Source organism: Eriocheir sinensis, unplaced genomic scaffold (assembly GCF_024679095.1).
Source record: "Eriocheir sinensis breed Jianghai 21 unplaced genomic scaffold, ASM2467909v1 Scaffold1970, whole genome shotgun sequence".
NCBI lineage: Eukaryota > Metazoa > Arthropoda > Malacostraca > Decapoda > Varunidae > Eriocheir > Eriocheir sinensis.
The window spans coordinates 1-9,319 of NW_026111373.1; the positions used below are offsets into that span (position 1 = coordinate 1).

Consider the following 9,319-nt stretch of genomic DNA (forward strand, 5'->3'; position numbering starts at 1 on the left):
TATATATATTGTCTATTTTTGTATTTCCCTTAAGCTTTGCGCAGTGGCAGTATCGTAACCAATGAAGTTCATCCGAAGTGCGATTATTGCAAGTTAAAAAAATTTCACAATACCCCGCCCAGAAATATTGTCGGCCATGGCACTTTTTGTTAGCCCAGCTTTGAATAAATAAATCCCTTAAACTTCTAGCCTATATCTTATATTTCTCTTCGTGTGTTTTCCCCGGTAACTCGTGTTGTTTTCCCAATGCTTACAAGTAACCAGTCAGTAATGAAGGGAAAGGAACGTGAAAAAGTGGCAAAGTTAAATAGATCGGTAAGGAAGTTGAAAGGTGTGTGAGCTGGTAAAAGGCAAGTTAAGAATTATGTAAGTAGACTGATAGACCGGGAGGAACTTCAGTATGGGGAATGAAGGTAGGAATATTGACAAGGAGGCAGGTAAATCAATAGGTAAGGAAGTAGGCAGATGGGCAGATAGAAAGACGAGAAAACAGGTGGAGCATATTTTGACCCAGAGCTTCGTACCCCATCCTCTTTGACTGGTGGATAAAGGGAAAGTAAGAAGGCAGGTAGGCAGAGAGACAGGTGGGTTAAAAGGTAGAAAGGAAGACGTATAAACAGGTGAAGTATATCTAGAAAGGTACAAAGTTAGACATCGAACAAGGTAACAATAACGACTCAGTTCATCTTGACTTATTCCCTTAAACAGATAGATAAGAGGAAGGCAGTTGGGCAGGTAGGCAGGTAAGGAGAAAGATACGATAGTGAGCATGTTAACAGATTGAAAATGAAGACAAAGGAACATAGGTAGTCATTTAAAAAGGTAGAAAAGAATGACTCAGTGCACCGTGCCTTATTCACTTAGGCAGGCAGGTGGTAGGTAAGGTACAGCACAGGTGGGCGCGGCAACAGGTGGTGGAGCAGCATAATGTGACCCCTCGCCCCGCGCCTCGCCTCGCTCACCCCGCGGACAGCTGCATGAATAAGGAATGGCGCTCCGGACTGGCGGTAGTATGCGTCCATAATGCATTAGCCGCTGCAGAAGCCTCGTCGCCTATTATTGAGGATATTAATTTTGCAGCGGACGAAAAAAAGTGTTCCGCGTTCAGTTTGTTTATCTCTCTCGACGGACAGACGGACGGACGGACATATACGAACGGAGCTGCTGTGTTATGAATATTTAAAAGTAGGATTATAGATGGTTTAATCCACACGTTGTTTTTGTTTAATATTATTTCTATTACTGTCATTTATTATTACCATGCATATTTAAAAGCAACATTATAGGTCGTTTTAATTCACCTCTTCTTTTGTTTTATATTACTTCTTTCCCTGAATTATTATTAGGAAAAACATGTAATTCATTTTCCTCATCCCTCCTTCTCTTCCTCTTCTTCCTTCTCTCGCTTTCTCTCCCTCCCTTCTATACGTAAGCTTCGGCCACTCCAACCCTGTATTCCATCTCCTTCTCTTCTCTTCCAACATTTTTTTCCTATATCCCTTCCGTCCTCTTCTTCCTCTTATCGGTTTCTCTCAGCCCCTCCATACATCTACCTCTTTCTTCCTTTCTTCTATTTTTTCCCACGTTCCTTCTTCCTCTTTCCATCCCTCTTACCATCCCTCTTCCTCTCCTTTCTATCTGTTTCAGCACGCTGTTTCCCTTCCATTCCTTCCTCTCTCCCATTTTTTCCCACGTTCCTCCTTCCATCTTCTCATCCCTCTTCTCTCTCTCCTCCCTCCCATACGTTAGCTCGGCCCTTTCCTCCATCCCTCCATTCCTCCCTCCCTTCCTCCCACGCCCTCCTATCACTCCCTGGGTTCTCGTAAGGCCGGGAGAGCTACGGCAGGAAGGGGAGTGGAGGTCATTTTTGTCTCCCAGATCACCGCGAGAGAAATGATACCACCGTAGCGACCTGCCATTTTCCTCCTTTTTTTTTATCAGATCGAGGCTCGGGAAATCAAGAGATAGGAAAATATTTGTGTAATAAACCTTCCTTCCTTCCCTTCCTCTTCCCTCGGCGGGGATTTTTTTTTTTTTATATATTTCTTTGTTTGTATATATTTTTTCGTTTTTTTATTGTTCGTTGTTGCACAGAAAACTTTGTATTGAAATGTTCTGTTCTGATTCGGGTTTTTCTTGCTATTTCGTTTACTTTTATTTTGTTTAAAGAATATAAGAACATAAGAACTTAAGGAGTCTGTAAGAGGTCGGTTGGTCTGTACAAGGCAGCTCCAGTTTTATGAGCCTATAGTGATAGTTTGACAAATATTCTGCATCGTGAATGTGAAAACCACTCACGAGAACTCGACTAATCTCCACTGGCTGTAAGGTTTCGTACAAATCGTATTATTACGTTTATTTGCAAAGGTATTTTCATTTATCTTTCACGACACTAACTTTTTTGCCTTCCTTCTTTCAGTATTGTTACCATCATAAGTTACTTCACCATTCTCTCCTCCTCCTCCTCCTCCATCTCTTCCTTCTCCTCTATGATTTCTTCCTTCTCCTCCTCCTCTTCCTCCTCCTCTTACTATTCCTCTTCATATTCCTCCTCTCCTTGTACTGTTCAACTTTTTACCTTGTTTCTCTCTTCTCGAAATTTACTGAAAAGAAGAAAAAAAAGATGTTCTACTTGGAGACAATGAAGGCATGAGGAAGTAAGCGGAGTCCTTGCAGCTTCTCTTGACAAATTTACAGCAAACATGTTTAGTCTTTTTTTCTCTCTCTCTCTTTGTCCAGCGTCTCTTTAAGGGTCCCGGAGGCGCCAGGGAACGGAATTACATAAGTACACACACACTCACACTCACACACACACACACACACACGCACACGCACACGCACACGCACATAGACTCAGCAGGGTACAACGTTAAGGGCTTTGGTGGGAATTGAGAACGGCTGAGAAAGAAGTACATGGAAAGCCCTTGACATGGATGGGAATGGGAAGGAAGGAAGGAAGGAGGACGAGGAAGAAGGAGAGAGAGAGAGAGAGAGGGGGAGGGAGGGAGGGAGGAAGAGAGAGAGAGAGAGAGAGAGAGAGAGAGAGAGAGAGAGAGAGAGAGAGAGAGAGAGAGAGAGAGAGAGAGAGAGAGAGAGAGAGAGAGAGACTTGAACCAGTGCTACATCTGATTACAAACTTCTATGTATTATTTTTTCTGACAAACAAACTCGTGAACGTCAACTATTTCAGAAAAAAATAAATGATAAAAACATAATCAAGGTATTTTTCTCTTCACTAATCTGATCACGACTCTCGCTCTAAGGTTGAAGGTAATAATATCCATCTGAAGTATAGGATATTTTTTTTATGATATTTTTTTTTTGCCCGAGGGAGAGAATGTTTTACTAATAGATTTTTCGAGTTATCAAGGAAATGTAGGTAAGTTAAGCTGAGATAGGTAGATAGATAGGTAAATAGATAGATAGATAGATAGATAGATATAAATAGATGCATAGATATGATTCTTTGCCTCGTTCTCTCTTCCACTCCTTCCTTCCTTTCTTCCTCCCTTCCTTCTCTCTTTCCTTCGTTCACAAATAAAACTCCTTCCCTCCCCTCTCCACCCACTCACCTCAACTCCAAGTAAAAATGTTTCTTTCTCTCTCCCTCACTCTCCCTCTCTCTCTCACCTCCCCTGAAAACTTTGTCCATTACACTATTTGTCCGATGTTCATCAAGCCGAGTAATGTCTTGGGTGACCAGTTTCTTGCGGGAGAGTGTTGGTGTGTGTGGGGGGGGGGGCTGGGGTAGGGGCAGCGGCTGGTGAAGTGTCTCGCCTCTCGATGTAAACAAGGGGAAGGAAAGGCCGCTGGAAAAAGAGGAGAGGGAGAGCTTATTCGGTCTGTTTGAGGGTGAGAGGAAGGTGAAGGGGAGGTTGAAAAGCATCTCTTGAGTATACGATGTTATTTTCGTTTTAAATTTCTTGCTGACCTCTTCCTCCTCCTCCTCCTCCTCCTCCTCCTCCTCCTCCTCTTCATTCTCCTTGTGCTACTACTCGTCTTATTTTTCTCTTTCTTCTTCTTCCTCCTCCTCCTCCTCCTCCTCCTCCTCCTCCTCTTCCTCCTCCTCCTCCTCCTCTTCATTCTCCTTGTGCTACTACTCGTCTTATTCTTCTCTTTCTTCTTTCTTCTCCTCCTCCTCCTCCTCCTCCTCCTCCTCCTCCTCCTTCTTCTTCTTCTCCGTTGCCTGAGTCTTTGAAATATTTTTTGTCACGCATGTGTCGTTCTCGCCCACTTTTGCAAACACACACACACACACACACACACACACACAAGCACACACTCAACTCCCTGTCATCTTCACCTCTTCTTGCGGGGACACCTTCATGATATTCCTCCTTCAAGGCTATATACGCTCAGAAAGCCGAGATGTGTGGCGATACTCAAGAGGAAAGTATCAAGAAACCTCTCCATACGAAATTGACCTCTCTTTTGGACCTGTTCCTTTTTTGCTTTCTTTACGAGAGCATCAAGGCTTTTTTTTTCCCCTTGAGCTCCTTCCGGAACCGTGTGACATCATGCGCGCGCGAACTGCTCCCTCAAAATTGGAACCAAGAGCCGGACGACTGTGTATTCTTATAGAGTGTGAGGGTAAGCAGCTTTGGGAGTCGCGCGTGCTGAACGGAGATTACCAAGACAGAAAAATGAAGAGAGAGTGAATCCGCATTCTTCTCGCGCGTCTCAGTGTCACGGTAAGAGCGAGGGCGTGAAAATAGTGTTAGGAGAGTCTCGTGAAGCGTTGAGAGAGGTGCTTCGTGTGTGAGTTCCTTTGTTATTCATTACTTTTTCTTCCTCCTCCTCCTTCTTCTCCTCCTCGCGTTGCCTCGTGTGAGAAGATTGAAGAAATACAGTGAATCGTCCTCTTCTTCCTCCTCCTCCTCCTCTTCCTTCTCTTCTTCCTCCTCCTCCTTCTTGAGATTCTGAATGTCACGACCCAAGAAGCATGTGAGTGGATGAAACTGGTTATTTTTTTTTTGTTATTTGTTTGTTATTTTGTTTTATTGTTGTTGTTGCTGTTGTTCATGTTGTTGTTGTTGACTTAGTACACACACACACACACACACACACACACACACACACACACACATACGCACACACGCATACACACCATCACCATCACCACCACCACTACAATTTTCCTTCCTAGGTCCTACACTTCCTCTCCTTCTTCCTCTTCCTCGTCTTCCTCCTCTTCTTCTTCCTCTTCTTCTTCCACCCCAGGCAAAGATTTTTTTCCCCTCTTCTATCTGGACGTTCGGTCGGAGTAAGCATCATTTACCCGGCCTCCTCCTCCTCCTCCTCCTCCTCCTCAACCTCCTGGACTCCGCTGGACGCTGCCTCCTGCTGACTCGGCATCTCCTAGCCTGCTGTGACGTTCCTGCCTTATATAGTGCCCCTCCTCCTCCTCCTCCTCCTCCTCTTTTCCTTCTTCTTCTTCTTCTTCTTCTTCTTTTTCCTCCTTCTCCTCCTGCTACCGTAAATATCAGCTTCCATCAATACTAGTTTTTATTTCTCTCGGCCTCTGTCTCTTTCTGTTGTGTGTGTGTGTGTGTGTGTGTGTGTGTGTGTGTGAGAGAGAGAGAGAGAGAGAGAGAGAGAGAGAGAGAGAGAGAGAGAGAGAGAGAGAGAGAGAGAGAGAGAGAGAGATGGACCGAAAAAGTGGGACAGTAAAATCATATGTGCATCAGTCTTGTGTTTTTTTTTATATTTCTCATAGCAGAAATTCTCTGTTGTTGTTGTTGTTATTGTTGTTGTTGTTGTTGTTGTTTGCCCCTTTTCGTCTTCTTTCTTCTTTCTCTTCTTGTCTTTCTTCCTCCTCCTTTTCCTTCTTTGAGAGGGAGACAGACAGGCTGAGAGGAAGTTAGATAGGCCAAGGAAAAGGCAGACTAATAAGATGATGTACAACTAGTGGGCTAAGGGGGGGACAGCTTAAGGGCATATTCTTAAGCATTTCGGCGCCCAAGCACACACATTTCACAAGGCATTCCTAGGAGTCTTTGTCATTTCCAGGGGTTGTTTTGCGACCCTGGTGGTAGTCTGACCCTTCCTCTGTACCATGAACCTAAAAAAAAAAACTATTTGACAAGGCTTTCGTAGGAGTTTTGTGGTTCATTTCCAGGGGTTGTTTTGTGACCCTAGTGGTAGTTTGACCCTTCCTCTGTACCATGAACCTAAAAAAACACCTATTTGACAAGGCTTTCGTAGGAGTCTTTGTCATTTCCAGGGATTGTTTTGCGACCCTGGTGGTAGTTTAACCCTTCCTCTGTACCATGAACCTAGAAAAAACACCTATTTGACAAGGCTTTCGTAGGAGTTATGTGGGTCATTTCCAGGGGTTGTTTTGTGACCCTGGTGGTAGTCTGACCCTTCCTCTGTACCATGAACCTAAAAAAAATGGCACGAAAACCCTACTGATCGCCTTTTCTGCCTTTGGAAATAGTTGATGTTAGGGGTGGAAGCGTCTGGAGATACCGACCGTAGACCCAACCCTACCTACCGTCAGTCAGCCCAAACAGGTTCCGGGGGCGCGAGGGAGGGCGTGGGAGGCTGGTTTGGGCCCGAAGCCGAGGGCGAGGGTGGAGAAGGAGCGATGTGAATGGTGGTGGTGTTGGTGAGGTGGCGGTGGTGGTGGTGATAACTTGTTTGGGTGGGTGGGGGGGGGGGTGGAGTTCATCTATCATTATCATTTTTTTTATTATTATTATTGTTATTGTTATTATTCCCCGTCCTCCTCTTTATTCTCCTCTTTCTCCTCCTCTTCCTCCTACTCCCCCTTCTAATCTGCTTCCTCTTCCTCCTCCTCGTTATCTTTGTACTTCTCTTCCACTCTCCTTTTTTTTCTGTCTGTCTGTCATTCTTTCCTTTCCTATTGTTTCTTTTTTCGACATAATTGAAATACGTGACGTCTTGAAACACAGACAGACAGAACGTGTAGTAGTAATAGTAGTAGTAGTAGTAGTAGTAGTAGTAGTAGTAGTAGTAGTAATAGAGGAAGACAATATGCTGCAACAACTTATCTTAGCGGTGACTTATTTTGCGAGGCGATGCGGAACGCTAAACTGTGTTCGTGTGTGTGTGTGTGTGTGTGTGTGTGTGTGTGTGTGTGTGTGTGTGTGTAAAGAGCAGGATGAAAGGAGGACAAGGACACGCCGGAAAGGGGAAGAGGACAAGAATGAAGACAATAAGAGAAGAAGGAATTGCGGCCAAGAGAGAGAGAGAGAGAGAGAGAGAGAGAGAGAGAGAGAGAGAGAGAGAGAGAGCCTGAAACGAGGACGAAGACGAGGACGAAAGAGAAGGGAAGGGAGAGCAATGAAAACGAGGATAACGACGATATAAAAGGGAATGAAATCCAGACCCGGACGAGGAGAAGGAGGGAAGAATGCAGAGGAGAAGGAGGAGGAGGAGGAGGAGGAGGAGGAGGAGTAAAAAGAAGTAAGAAGAAGAGGAGAAAGAAAGAAGAATTACAAAAATGAGCCAAGAACTTAGAAAATGAGAGGATGAGGAGGAATAAAAAGAACGATGAGATAGACCAAGAAAAGAAGAAGAAAGGGAAAGAGAATAATAACTAGTTGATACATGAACTTAGCAATTGAGGAGGAAGAGGAAGTATAAAAAGATAGACGAGAAAGGCGAAAAAGAGGAGAAGAAAAGGAAAGAGAAGAAAAACAAATTGACACAAGGACTTAGGAATTGTGGAAAAGGAGAAGGAATAAAAAGAACGACGAGAAAGACGAAGAGGAGGAGAAGAAAAGGGGAAGAGAAGAATAAGAAATTGACTCAAGAACTTAGGAATTATAAAGAAGGAGGAGGTTTAAAAAGATGGACGAGAAAGACGAAAAAGAGGAGGAGAAAGAGAAAGAGAAGAATAAGAAATTGACTCAAGAACTTAGGAATTATAAAGAAGGAGGAGGTTTAAAAAGATGGACGAGAAAGACGAAAAAGAGGAGGAGGAAGAGAAAGAGAAGAATTACAAAATGAGCCATGAACTTAGAAACTCATCGTACAGAAAAAATAAAAAAGTTAACCTACATTCTTTGGATTGATATAGACTGACGTAGTAGTATTTGAACCTTTAAAATGGGTTCAGGGGATTAATAAGGGCGATTTAAATGATGTACTTATATGAAAAACAGACCTACAACCACACAGCAACGGGTATAACTTCGATAAATGCAGTTCCAGGAAGTTGAATTTACCGACAGACTTTTCTCTCCATATTTTCATCTCCTGCAAAACATTACTTTTTTGTCTCTTCTAATCTCCAAGCCACAAACTACCAACATCTTACCTTTATCTCATTTCACCTTTTTTCCCCACCAGTCTGCGCCATGTTACCTGCACCTGCCTACCACCTCACCTAGACTACAAGATAACCCTCATTAATAAGGGGCGTGGAATTTTTGTCCATATATATTTTCGTTCATTATGTAACCTTGCCCTTATTTAGCCAGCCCGGCAATGCACTGACTCGACTGGAAGGGACGGGAGGGAACTGGAGGTGGACGTGGCAGGAGGAGGAAGGGTAGAGGGACGGCAGGGCAATGGAGGTGGAGGGGTGAGGTGGAGGGGACCAGAGGAGCAGGAAGGGCAATGTTGATGAAGGTAGATGTAGAATAGGAAGCGGAAAGGATTGGACGAGGCAGGACGAGGAAGGGTAGAGGGAGACAGAGGTTGAGAGAGGTGGAGGAACAGTAGGTGCAATGTTAAAGAAGGGAGAAGTAAGACGAAGCGGAAAGGATTGGACGGGGCAGGAAGAGGAAGGGTAGAGGGACGTCAGGGCATTGGGGTAGGGAGACAGAGGTTGAGGGAGGTAGAGGAGCAGTAGGAGCAATGTTAAAAAAGGGAGAGATAAGACGAAGCGGAAAGAATTGGACTGGGCAGGAAGAGGAAGGGTAGCGAGGTAAGGAGGACAGCGGACGGAAGGTGGACTGTAGACATGGGCGCTGGGAGTGAGATGCAACCAGAAAGAGATATATACAGACGTGAGGGAGGGAGGGAAGAGAGACGTATGCATAGGCGGAAGGAAAGAGAGAGGGAGAGAACGATTTGAGATGAGAGAACAAAGTATACGAAGAACAGGAGACAGAAGGAGAGGCGTGTAAGGGATGAGAGACAGGATAGAGGAGGGAGGAGGAGGTGTGAAAGGGATGGAGAGATAGGACAGAAAGGAGGAAGTAAAGGGAGGCGCTTGTGTAGGAGATGGAGAGAAGGAAGGGAAAATGAAGTATGCTTAAGTGGTAGAGACGAAACGAACTGGAGGAAGAGAAGGGGAAGTTTGTGTAAGGGAAGAAAAGATGGGACAAAGAGAGGAGGAATTGAA

General features: G+C 44.4%; 1 pseudogene; it reads left to right on the forward strand.

Moving 5' to 3' along the window:
* Positions 1–32: 32 nt before the first annotated feature.
* On the forward strand, positions 33–165 carry LOC126990777 (U4 spliceosomal RNA; annotated as a pseudogene).
* Positions 166–9,319: the final 9,154 nt, after the last annotated feature.